This window comes from Zootoca vivipara, chromosome 3 (genome assembly GCF_965207765.1).
Source record: "Zootoca vivipara chromosome 3, rZooViv2.hap1.1, whole genome shotgun sequence".
In the NCBI taxonomy this organism is placed as follows: domain Eukaryota; kingdom Metazoa; phylum Chordata; class Lepidosauria; order Squamata; family Lacertidae; genus Zootoca; species Zootoca vivipara.
In genome coordinates this window covers 113447017-113460538 of record NC_142586.1, presented here as the reverse complement: position 1 = coordinate 113460538, position 13522 = coordinate 113447017, and the positions used below count along the sequence as shown (strand labels likewise).

Here is a 13522-nt window from a genome sequence, read left to right as displayed (position 1 = left end):
AAGGACAGAGGTTAAATTATCTATTGTATCCTAATTTTCTTTTTATTCTTTTTCTTTCAAAGATGTAGCTGAAGAAGAGCTTTCTGCATTTCCTCTTATACTTCTGCCCACTGGTATGCAGAATAAAATTGGACTTGTCTGCAGTGAAAGTGTCTGTGTGTATTCGAGATATGGTCTGCTCACACATGGGATCCCTGTGCCTTGCAGGAATGCTGATCTCACCAGCACACGCTCGCTCTGCATGGCTGGATCTGCTCCCTAATATAGATGTTGCAAGTTGCAACAAAATAAAAGACAAAATAAATTGACTCACCAAGTTAATTAATAATATTAATTATTCTTGGTCCTCTTGGTCCTCTGATACAAGGCCTAGTCCACCTCTTGGTGAGCCACCCCACCGTGGGCATTCTCCCTGATCACTCATATTTACAAGATGATTTAATATTCAGATCATATGCCTGACTATCACCCATCACAATGTAAATATCTTCTATCAGCAGAGAGCTCTTAGACAGAGAGTCAATCTGTTAATTCCTCTCCCAGAAGTGTATCTCTCTCATGGACTGGTTGGATACAGAGGAGTATGCGTGTGTGGGAGGGAAACCAGCTGGGGAACCCACAAGGGAAGAAACATTGATCAGTGGCTATGATGGCTAAGTGGTGCTTCAGGGGATATGATACCATTTCTCCAGTCCAGTGAATCTTGAATGCATCGTGAGGTTAATGTAATGTACAGAACTTCTTGAACAGCAAGGAAAAACCAGCAAATCAGTGTTGCTTGACAAGGATCTTGGTTATTAGTGTTATCTGAACCACATTGAAACCATATTTCCAACCGGGTGAATCGTGAAGGCATTGCCAGATTAATGTACTCTGCCACAATTTCCTCTCATTAGCATGCCATGGCCTCTTGAGGGGTGACACAGGGAAGACATTTTGTAATTCAATGAATATTGCCTAGGGCTCCAATCACTGGAGATTTTGTAATCCCCAGAAGGGTGTGCATTGCCTCTTTATTACGTTTCAGGTTGGGATACAAGGAGCATCCACCTTGACCTTCTTGGAGCTATGAAGACCATACACTTTTTCAATGTTGTGCTTGCTCTGCTATTCATTCCCAATCCAGGTAAGCTGTTACTTGAGGAGAGGAATGAATAATCTCACCATGTAGGGCCAAAGCTTATCCCAGAATCTTCATCCTCTTCCATTTTTGTTTCCAAGTTCTACCTTTCCAATTTCCATATGCAGTAGCTCTGCACCTTATGCAGGTGTTTGCTTCCAAGGGTATTTGCAAAATTTTGCATATAGACAAAATTAGGTTATCTTTTGATTCCGCCCTTAGCTGCCTAACCAGCCTTCCATATGGTGGGTTATGAGGCAGGGAGAACCCGACACCCAGCACATTGAAAATGCCTTTCTGGGGAAGCAAGGTGAAGAGCTAAAAAGCTTATTTTACACTGGGTCTCCTTGGGTCTACTTGTTGTCGAGGTACCTTTTAACCACTCAGCTTTAGGCAAAGGCCAACCATCATGCAGCTCTGGGACAGGTAGGGATGCTCTTACATGGTGTCACAAGATCAACAAACTTCCTGTGACATCTCACAACAGCATCCTCACCTTGTCCTTTACAATTGAGATCGTGCAGGTTAAATGCACATGTTGTGCAATTTTCAACAAGGGCAGAGGCCTGAGTACACTGGGTATCAGCGGCGGGTTTGTGTGAGGATTGTGATAACTTAAAGCTGGGTTCAAGCATAGCAAGAAGGGGGTTAGGAAGGAGTCATGGGCTTCCGGTCTGTCGCGGCGGAGAGAAGGACGCAGGGACCTCGCACGCCGATGTCCCTGGCTTCGCGGAGGGGGGGGAAGTCCGCAGAGCGAGCGGTTTCCCAGTAAAAACACCGGGTAGAGAGTCCCGGTGACTCACGCGCCCAGCGGTTGCTCCGTTTTTTGCGGATCCGAGAGCTCAATAGAGCGATCGAGAGCCGGCGGGGTGGAACCGCGGGAGCCATTTTGGGCTATATCTTACCTCCGAGAAGTGAAGCTCCGAGTCCTGACCCGGCAAGCGGCAGATTCTTCCGAACAAATTCAAACTTCCAAAAAGTAAGTGGAATTGTGATCACGGACTTTAAATTCATTAATTGGAAAAATAGGAGAGGCTTTAAAGAAACGGAAGTCGGTCTCTTCCTAATGGAAAACTGGGAGGCGCTTTAAATAATCTTAAGCTGAACGACAAAAGGCATTTGGGATTGTGGACCCGAGAGAAAGAAAGACTTTTTTGAACCCTCTCAACTCCCGAGTCCGGCACCCCTTGAGGTACAGCGTTATCAAGGGGGAGAGTGCTTTGACAGCTGTCAAAAGCTGTCAAGCTGTCAAAAGACCGGGTGGATTTATTGTACTGTTGCAATCAGTAAAAATTGCCTGAAAACGTGGTAGAACTATTTAATATTGGAACTAAGAATGGAGTTGTGATTGAGTTAAAAGACAAAGGAAAAGAACTGCCAAAATGGAGTCGACCGTCTGAGGAAGGAATTTTCCAGCACCTCTTTGTTCTCCACCTCCTGTTTGTCTGCGGTCAGGAGAAATATGAAAACAAAGTACTCTCGAGCCTTCCAGGAGGCTGTGCTAAACTATCTACAATTATGGGAGGACATCTACAAGGAACGGCAACATCCCAATTTACCAGCAGTCGAGGATGAAGTCCAAGTCCAGGATTTAGAGGAAAATTTGATCTTGGACAATGTGGAGATTGAATCTGGATGCCAGGAGAAACAACTAGTTGAAAACCTTAAAGAGGACTTGGACTATAAAAAACATGTTGGGGATGAAGCAAAGCATGGACTTCAAAAGGAAGAAAATCAAGTAGAACAAGAAAATGAGAAGCAAAGGAATCTGAGGATTAATGGACTTGAAGATCCTGGAGGGGTTGAAATGTGGGGTGATGTTAGGGAGGAATGGGAAAGACAGGGGCAGGGGGGGACAAGGGTCTGGAGACGGATATGGGAAAGAATGGGTGTGGGGTGAATATTTTAGTTAAAAGATTTTGTTTTTAGTTCTTGAAAGACGTTTTTTGAAATTTTGGCCTGTTAACGGAAATGCTGATCCAATTGGGGGGAAAAGACTTAGGGAGAGGAGATGGAGTGTAAAAATGAATGGAAAAAGTTGTGCTTTCTGGAGGGAATTATAAGAATGGCTTAGGAAAGAATTTAAGTTAATGTAATTTTTTGTAAGTTAAGTTAGGTTCAGGCAGAAAGCTGCCTACTCTCCTTTCCTTACTCTGAGATATTCAGTGGCAGGGAGTGCTCAGAGGGGTGAGGAGGGGATATAATGGAACCTTGGAAATGCTGTGCCCCACAGGTTCCTCTTGTGGCAGGAGGGGGCCTGTGGGAGGGCGGCATGGAAAAGGAGGAGGGTTGAGTTAATATTATAAGAAAAGGATTTTAAACTGAAATAGAAAACCCGCCATAAACTTTAGACTTTGTTTAAGGAAAACCAGGAGGAAGACCACCGAGGAAGTCACAAGTATAAGGTTAAGGCAATAAGAATTGGGGAGTTAAAATTCTCCCCTATTGTTGTTATGTTTGTATTTGTTTAAGTATACTTATGAATGAGCTGGGGGAAACCAATCCTCAGAGCTCCTCCATTCCTGTCCTCTCAGTGGCAGGGGGGGGGGAGAGGGGGGAGGAGGGAGGGGGGAGGCCAAACCCAACTTACAATGGACCCCTTTGATTCTCAAAGCACACGGGTTTCACTGGTGGCAGAGGTGAACCAGTGGGTGGAGGGAAGACGAAGGGACAGTGTTATATTGTATGTTTGTGTAGTTTGTTTAGTTTTGTTTGTAAAATTAATAAAATTATTTTTTTTTTAAAAAAAGGAAGGAGTCTGTCATATTCCTTTTTTGTTGTGTGCTTTGGTGTTGCACCCATCTCTGCTATTGGTTCTTGTTATAAGTGATGTTTGTTTGTTTAAAAAAAACATTCACCTGAGTTTCTCTCCATATATTTGCTTATATTGTTATTTATTAGATTTTATCTTGCCCACCATTCTACTTGAATTCCCTTGTAAGCAGAGAAGTAGCCAAAGGTCATTTGTTGCTCTGTCACTACAGGGTTCACTGATCAAGTGTCAGATAAAGAATCGTGCATGTATGGCGAGGTGCCGGGGTACTGTGTGTTGCAGGAATGTCCTGATAGCCATTCAGACATCGGAAGTTGTGGTCAAGAGTTTCGTTGCTGTCATTATGGTAAGGATAAAGATCCTATTCCAAAGCAGTGGCAGAGGTTCATGCTCCAGCACCGGGGGGGGGGGAGAGCAGGCAGGGGCAGGGCTGGTGCGTGCCCCGGGGGTGTTGGTGCGAGGGCGTGGCACCCAGCGCGGCTGGAGAAACAGCCATGATGGCAACCCCACAAGGATCGCGCTGCTGGGGGCGGTGAGCTCCCCCCGCACTCCTTTTCCTCCGCCAGTGTTCCAAGGTGCTTGATTCGGCTGTGAACAGACAAGCAGATCTGATTTGTGGCCCCAGTTTGAAATTTGGATTGTACCCGATTCCGTCTGCACCAATGCATCTCATCCCGGATCAAGAAAATGCATAGATTTTGAAATTCTATTGACTTAAAACCCAAAATGACCATATGTTCCTCGTTCTTCTCCTTCCCACTATGGGCCATGAAATTCTCAGCACCTGAAAAATGGGATTAACCCAGCTAAATTGCAGAAAGGTAGCTCCAGACAGGGTGAGGAGTGTGTGATAAGCACTTTTTGGTTTCAATGTATTAAAAAAATGAAGAAAGAATATACAGCGCTGATGTATGTAACTTATTATATCTATTATACCTTTTTGCATTGCTTGCTCCTTTACACTCAACGTAAGGAACTGCCTACAATGCACTCACAAGACTTACTGATATACAAAGGCATCCGGCAGTGGAATAATGCATAGAAAACTAAGCAAGAGGGCAGGGTGCAGAAGGGGCATCTTCACCTGCGGAGGAGAGGGACGACACAGCCCCCGAGCCAGACCTGACCCAGAAGTAGAGCTTTGGCAGCTGGGCACGAGGGAGCCTCAAGTCCCAGAGCCAAGCTGCAATGAGGGAGTCTGTGGGCGGAGGGGTGTGTGTCTGGGCACTCCCCCTCCCCAAAATGTGCCCGGGACTATTAAGTTCCCACCTGGAAGTTTAGACGAGGGAGAAGTGGCTTGAGCACTGAAATTTACAATCAGATACAAATTTTCTGTCAGATAACTTTGCTAAATTATAGCAGGAATATAAATGTTGGTTTCAGATGTTATATTCAGATGGCATTTCCCCTGCTTTTGCCTGCCAAGCAGAAAGGGAGAGAGAGATGAAATGAACACATGTGCAATAGCTTCCTTTCCATCTCTCTGTAGGGAAATATATTTTTTATCCAGTCAGAAATGAAAGGCAATGTAAGAATGTTGGAGCATCTTGTAGGAAACTCTCATGCTCAATAGGACAGCTTCCTAGAGGAAAATGTGCTAAGGATCTTCACTGCTGCCTTTCATCGTAAGTATATAAAGATCCTATACATTGCAGTGATAGGACTTGATGACAATTGGGGCCCTTTCCAACTCTACAAGTTTTTATGATAAATACTTAGCATTTAAAGTATTCATTTGCTTGCAAGTGAAAAAGAGATAACGAGTTGAACATGGGGTATTTGAAATATTGTTGCTCGCAGGGGCACCAACTTGGGACATAAGCTGTGGGGGCCATAGCTGCCAAGTTCTCCCTTTTTTAAGGGAAATTTCCTTATGCTGAATAGGCTTCCTCGTGAGAAAAGGGAAAACTTGGCAGCTATGGTGGGGGCCCTGTGCCCCAACATCATGACGCCGTGATGTCACAACATAATGGGGCTGCAGGGAGCAGAGGGGCACACAATTTGGCCCCACGGGCCAAGGGGGCCGGGGTCATCTCTGCTGTGATGACTGCAGTAGAAGGACAGGCCCCGGTCCAGTCACCAATGTGGAGCAGAAGCACCAGAGTTAAGGTGATGGTAGCTGCAGCGCTTGGAGGTGGCAGGCAGCAGGAAGCTGAGCAACCATGGGCACCCACACAGACAAAAATTGCAGGTGCTCAGGCTCCCACGGCTCCGCAGAGTCAGTGCCTATGCTTGCTGGTGATTTACATGCACATTACATTTGGAGAGCCCTCGGGGCTGGACCTCAGTGTCTGGGCTGAATGATGGGGCTGGAGACGCTCCTTCAAGTATACTTGGCAGAGGCACTTTAGGGCTTTAAAGGTCTACACCAACATTTTGAATTGTGCTCGGAAACGTACTGGGAGCCAATGTAGGTCTTTCAGGACCGGTGTTATATGGTCTTGGCAGTACTGCCACTCACCAGTCTAGGTGTCACATTCTGGATTAATTGTAGCTTCCAGGTCACCTTCAAAGGTAGCCCCGTGGAGAGCGCATTGCAGTAGTCCAAGTGGGAGATAACCAGAGCATGCATTGCTCTGGTGAGACAGTCTGCGTATCAAATGGAACTGGTAGACAGCTGCCCTGGAAACAGAATTGACTTGCGCCTCTATGGACAACTGTGAGTCCAAAATGATTCACAGGCTACGCCCCTGGTCCTTCAGGGATACAGTTAGCCCATTCAGGGCCAGGGAGTCCTCCACACCTGCCTGTCCCCCCCAAAAAGTACTAATGTCTTGTCAGGATTCAACCTCAATCTGTTAGTTGCCATCCATCCTCCAACCACCTCCAGACACTCACACGGGACATTCCCCACTTAACTGGTTCTGATTTAAAAGAGAGGTATCTGTTATACAGTGGTTCTGATTTTAATGCTTACATATGTATCATTCACATACTGATGACCACCCAGCCCAACCCCCCTGATGATCCCTCCCAGCGGAATCATATAGATTTTAAAAAGCATGGGCGAGAGGATGGAACCCTGAGGCACCCCAAAAGTGAGAGTCCAGAGGCCTGAACACTCATCCCCCAACACCACTTTCTGGACATGGTCCAAGAGGAAGGAGTGGAACCACTGTGTGACAGTGCCCCCAGCTCCCAGCCCCTCTAGACAGTTCAGAAGAATGTCATTTTTGATGGTATCAAAGACTGCCAAGAGATGCAACAGAACTAAGAAATAGCTCTCACCTTTGTCCCTAGCCACTTGGAGATCACCAACCAGTGCAACGAAGGCAGTTTCAGTCCCATGGTGAGACCTGAACACCGATTAGAAGGGATCCAAATAGTCCACATCCTCCAGGCGTGTCTGGAGTTGTTCAACAACCACCTGCTCAATCACCTTGCCCAAGAATTTGAGACTTGGAGATAATTGGCCATATTGGCCGGATCCAAAGTTTTTTTGTTTTGTTTTTTAAAGAAGCGGTTTAATAACATATTCTTTCAGTGGGTCTGGGAAGGCTTCCACACAGAGGGAAGTATTCACCACCCCACAGGGCCTATCACCCAGCCCTTCCCAGCTCACTTTTAGGAGCTAGGCTGGGCAAGGATCAAGGAGACAGGTGGTTGGTTTCACTCGTCCAAGCAGCCTGTCCACATCCTTGGAGGTAACATATTGAATCATATGCTTGTTTAAAGGACAGAGGTTAAATTTAGCTATTCTATCCTAATTTTCTTTTTATTCTTTTTCTTTCAAAGCTTTGGCTGAAGAAGAGCTATCTGGATTTCCTCTTATTAGTATGCAGAATAAAATTGGACTTGTCTGCAATGAAAGTGTCTATGTGTGCTTCTTCCCATTCTACAAATTTTACTTATTGCTCTTATTGCTCTTATAACTAACCATCTAGATAAGGAACTATAATTTCATGCATTGAGAAGAAATAACATTATAAGATATAAGGAAAGCTTGGCTGGAGAAAGGGCTATCCTGCTACTTCAATTATTCTGTGAAGCATGTCAGTTGCATCAACTCACGCCATACCTAATCCAAGATAAGGGCAAGAGGTTCAGCACTGAATGGCAGCTACGACATTGCCCAAATAAATTCCCATAACCAATTCCCAAAATTTGTAATTTCGAGATATGGTCTGCTCACACGTGGGATCCCTGTGCCTTGCAGGAATGTTGATCTCACCAGCACACACTCGCTCTGCATGGCTGGACCTGCTCCCTAATACAGATGTTGCAAGTTGCATTGGGTTGCCTAGGACAAAATAAATTGACTCACCAAGTTAATAAATAATATTATTAATAATATTAATTATTCTTGGTCCTCTTGGACCTCTGATAGAAGGCCTAGTCCACCTCTTGGTGATCCACCCCACCGTGGGCATTCTCCCTGATCACTCATATCTACAAGCCAATTTAATATTCAGATCATATGCCTGACTATCACCCATCACAATGTAAATATCTTCTATCAGCAGAGAGCTCTTAGACAGAGAGTCAATCTGTTAATTCCTTTCCCAGAAGTGTATCTCTCTCATGGACTGGTTGGATACAGAGGAGTATGCGTGTGTGGGAGGGAAACCAGCTGGGGAACCCACAAGGGAAGAAACATTGATCAGTGGCTATGATGGCTAAGTGGTGCTTCAGGGGATATGATACCATTTTTCCAGTCCAGTGAATCTTGAATGCATCATGAGGTTAATGTAATGTACAGAACTTCTTGAACAGCAAGGAAAAACCAGCAAATCAGTGTTGCTTGACAAGGATCTTGGTTATTAGTGTTATCTGAACCACATTGAAACCATATTTCCAACTGGGTGAATCATGAAGGCATTGCCAGATTAATGTACTCTGCCACAATTTCCTCTCATTAGCATACCATGGCCTCTTGAGGGGTGGCACAGGGAAGACATTTTGTAATTCAATGTATATTGCCTAGGGCTCCAATCCATGGAAATTTTATAATCCCCAGAAGGGTGTGCATTGCCTCTTCATTACATTTCAGGTTGGGATACAGGGAGCATCCACCTTGACCTTCTTGGAGCTATGAGGACCATATACTTTTTCGATGTTGTGCTTGCTCTGCTGCTCATTCCCAATCCAGCTAAGCAATTACTTCAGTCCTAAACAGGAAAGGAATGAATAATCTCACCATGTAGGGCCAACGCTTATCCCAGACTCGTCTTCTTCTTCTATTTTTGTTTCCAAGTTCTACCTTCCCAATTAACATATGCAGTAGCTCTGCATCTCATACAGGATTTTGCTGCCAATGGTAAAGCATACGGGCAAAATCTGCGTACAGTGGTACCTCAAGTTACAAACACCTCAGGTGTTAGTTTAGAGCCGATAAGTGATGAGGCTCAGCTCTCGGACTTGGCTGATAGCTCGGAACAGGAAAGGAGGCTTGTTTTGACAAGGGCTGAGGAACTGGCTGGGAGGGGTGAGCAAATGGCAGAAATACATCAAACCTCAGAAGAGAGTTTGTCCGAGTCTGTTCCTAGATCTTTAAGGTTAAAGGAACGCAGGAGGGGAGGGTTACAGGATAAGAGGAAATTGCAATTACAGAGAGAGAGGCAGAGGGTGTTGTTCGAGCGTAGGGTTAAAAGGAGATAGAATCACGCTAGAGAGCTAGATGAGTCATCATCCGATTAACTAGTGGCCTTGAGCATGAAGCTGAAGTCTTACTTGTGGTTGCTTGCCTTTGTTTTCTATTTGGAATAAATCTCACTACTCACAAACAGACTGTGTGCCTGTCATTGCTGTTGCTTACAGCATGACTCATCTAACTTGTGCTGAAGAGGAAGCACGTAGATTTAAGCAGGAATGGAAGAAAAGGGGGAGCAGCAACCGGCTGTGGATTTATCAGTCGGCCCAACAGCAACAGCAATGGAGATGAAGGTAGAAGATAATACTCAAGCTCTCTGGGCAGAGAACCAAGAGTTGAAAGCAAGATTAGCACGGCTGGAAGGAGTGACCTCAGAACAAGCAAGACAACTCTCTGACTTATCTGGCAGGCAAGTGGCAAAGAATTTAGTTCCCCTTCCCCCACGTTTTAGTGGGAGCAGTGCAGAGTATGATTACTTTTCGGGCTTCCTGCTTGTATTATTTAAGGCTTAAGGGAGAAGAATAAAGAGATGATGATGCCAGAGTGGCCCCTGGTGGTGGGGCTTTTGGAAGGGAAGGCGCGGCAGTGTATTGCCCCTTACCCAATGTCTAATAACCGAGTGCCCACCAACTTATCAGCCTTCTTGAAGCTTCTGGATAGCATGTTCAGTAATCCGGCACAAGAGGCAGAGTGGGAACAGGAGTTCTTGAGCCTTAAGCAAGGAAAGGGAACTGTAGCACAGTACTAGTCCTCTTTTGTGAGACTTGCTAGACAAATGGGCTGGGAAGGAAAGGCCTTGGTTGGATTGTTTAAGGCGGGACTCAGTGAAGAGATTCAGGTGGAGTTGGCAAAAAAATCCTAGGGTGAATACCTTGGAAGAGGTGGCACAAGTCGCCTTGCAACTAGACCTGAGGTTCCAATCTCTGGACAGGTTGCGTAGGGGCCAAGGAAGGTCAGAGAGCCACAGGACATTTGTGCCCTTAGAGCCTCCGTATTCACGAAGGGTAGAGGAAGAAGTACCCATGCAACACAGTTCTATCAGAAGGGGTAAAGCATCTAGTATTACACACGCAGGGAGAGAGAGAAGGTGGAGAGAGTGGTTGTGTTTTAACTGCGGCTCCCCCAATCACATGGCTCGTCAGTGTACTGTGGGAAGAAACCGAGGTGCGCTGTCTGGCACAAATGTAACAACACCTGGAGAGGGCAGAGTGGAGCATTCGGGAAACGAGATGACCCAGCCCGTTCTGGAGGCCTCGGGTTGGGAGGAAAGAGACCTGAAGGGCTTCCACCTGGACCGATCTTACCAGTAATTACAGCATTCGCAACGCTACGACTCCCAGATGGAAGGGGCGAGCGTGTGGAAGTTCTTATTGATTTTGGAGCCTCGACTGATTTTATAGACGTGGACTTGGTGAGCAGGTTGGGAATAGAGACACAATCATTGGAAGAACCTTTAGAAGTAAGAACTATTGATGGTAGGGTGTTGCTGTCTGGCTGTGTGTCAGAGGCCACAATGCCAATTGGTCTACAACTGCCGGGACACCGAGAGGTCATTGCATTCCATATCACCAGGTTGAACTCCTACCCTGTGGTTTTGGGGATGAGCTGGCTATCCCGTCATGATCCGATGATCTCCTGGGGCTAGAGATCGATGACCTTTTTGTCGGTGTATTGCCGACTACATTGTTTGGGAATCAGGGCGGAGAGGAATGGTGAGGCCAATGGTACGCCAGACTGTGGTCCTCTCACTGGGGAAGAGAGACAAATACCCCCACAGTATAAGTCTTTTAGAGACACATTCTGCGAGAAGGAGGCAGATCGGTTACCACCGCATCGCCAGTACGATTACAAAATAGATCTGGTGCCAGGGGTCGAGATACCCGCCAGCCGTATCTACTCAATGTCAGAAGCAGAGTTGGCAGAATTGAGGGAGTTCCTGCGAAAAAATTTGGAACGGGGTTTTATATGGCCTACCAAGACTCCGGGAGGAGCTCCAATTTTCTCTGTGGATAAGAAGAACACTTCTGAGAAAAGACTTGTAGTCGATTACAGGAAGAATCAACCAGCGCATGATTCCCAGTCGTTACCCGTTGCCACGAATTGGGGATTTATTGGAAAGATTACGGTCGGCTAAAAGTTTTACAAAACTGGACTTGAGGGGGGCATATAATTTGATACGAGTAAGAGAGGGAGATGAATGGAAGACGGCCTTTAACACCAGGTATGGCACATTTGAATATCTTGTCATGCCGTTTGGACTACAGTCGGGCACGGCCACCTTTCAGGCATTTATTAATTACGTGCTGTCCGACCTGTTGGATCGTTCTGTCCTCACTTATTTAGACGACCTATTAATCTACTCGGAGAGTCTGGAAGAACACGTACAACACGTGAAGGAAGTGTTAGAGCGTCTAAGAGAACATTGATTGTACGCTAAGTTGGAGAAATGCCACTTTCACGTAACGGAAGTGGAGTTCTTAGGCTATAGAATCACCCCAGAGGGGGTGCACCTGGATCCAACAAAGGTACAGGCGGTAGTGTCATGGCAAAGACCCAAGACTCGAAAGGATGTACAAAGATTCTTGGGGTTTTCCAATTAGTATCGGAAGTTTATACCAAGGTACTCAGGACTTACAGCAAGGGCTGAGGAACTGGCTGGGAGGGGTGAGCAAATGGCAGAAATACATCAGACCTTAGAAGAGAGTTTGTCCGAGTCTGTTCCTAGGTCTTTAAGGTTAAAGGAACGCAGGAGGGGAGGGTTACAGGATAAGAGGAAATTGCAATTACAGAGAGAGAGGCAGAGGGCGTTGTTCGAGCGTAGGGTTAAAAGGAGATGGAATCACGCTAGAGAGCTAGATGAGTCATCATCCGATTAACTAGTGGCCTTGAGCATGAAGCTGAAGTCTTACTTGTGGTTGCTTGCCTTTGTTTTCTATTTGGAATAAATCTCACTGCTCACAAACAGACTGTATGCCTGTCATTGCTGTTGCTTATAAACTCCGCTAACCTGGAAGAGTTACCTTGAGTTGAGAACGTTGCCCCAGGATGTGAACGGAAATTGTTAGCCGGTGGCGCAGCAGCAGCAAGAGGCCCCATTAGTGAAAGTTAAGAACAGTTTCAGGTTAAGAACAGACCTCTGGAACGAACTAAGTAGAGGTACCACTGTATAGACAAAATTAGGATATCTTTTTTGTTAAATAATTTTTATTCATTTTCAATTAATAACATTCCTATTAGTATCAAATCAATCTTACCACGTCATAAACAATGATGCCAATTATACATCCTAATTAAAATACATTTCAGAGGGACTTCCCATGTTCTGGATGCCAGGTGAAAGATTCCTGATTTCTTCTCTCTAGTTTCCTTCCACCCAAACTTCATCATTCCGATCTTAACCCATATCTTCTTCACAGTCACTTCTGTATGACTTCCTATCATGTTTAGCCAATCCATATGTCTATTAACATGCAGGAGCAGGGGCGTACCCACCGCGGGGCAGGGGAGGGCCGTTGCCCCTCCCTAGAGGCAGGGCCGGTTGGGCAGCTGTGGGCAAGAGTGGCGCTGCCAGCGGGGCTGGTGGGCAGAAGCGGAGGGCAGCCCAGTGGAGCGCGAGTTCAGCGTTTCCGCCCGCCCCGCCGCACCCTCCAGCTTCCCATCGCGCGATGCGGCGGGTGGGAACGCCAAACTCACGCTCCGCTGGGCTGTCCTCCGCCTCTGCCCACCAGCCCCGCCCCTTTCCCTGCCTTCGTGCGAGGCTCCCGCTTCTTGTGTTGCAGCGGCGAAGCCTCGCACAGCCGACACGTTGAGGTTGCCCGGCGGGCAGATGGATCAGCCGCGCCCTCCCTCCAGCTCCCCGTCGCGCCCTCCGACAAGGCCAAGCGCGGCGGGGAACTAGAGAGTGCAACAGGAAGCTGGAGGGCGCAGCGCAGCGGGTGGGAATGTCGAACTCGTGCTCCACTGGGCTGTGCTCCACCTCTGCCCACCAGCCGTGCCGGCAGCGCGGAAGGCTGCATGGAAGGAGCCCAAGCCAGAAGAG

General features: G+C 46.6%; 1 long non-coding RNA gene across 1 annotated transcript; it reads left to right on the top strand.

Moving 5' to 3' along the window:
• The first annotated feature begins 245 nt into the window (after positions 1 to 245).
• LOC148686438 (uncharacterized) lies at positions 246 to 7535 on the top strand. The gene is made up of 3 exons (XR_015949407.1): positions 246 to 1126; positions 4105 to 4239; positions 5383 to 7535. It is a non-coding gene; the product is annotated as an uncharacterized LOC148686438 (long non-coding RNA).
• Positions 7536 to 13522: the final 5987 nt, after the last annotated feature.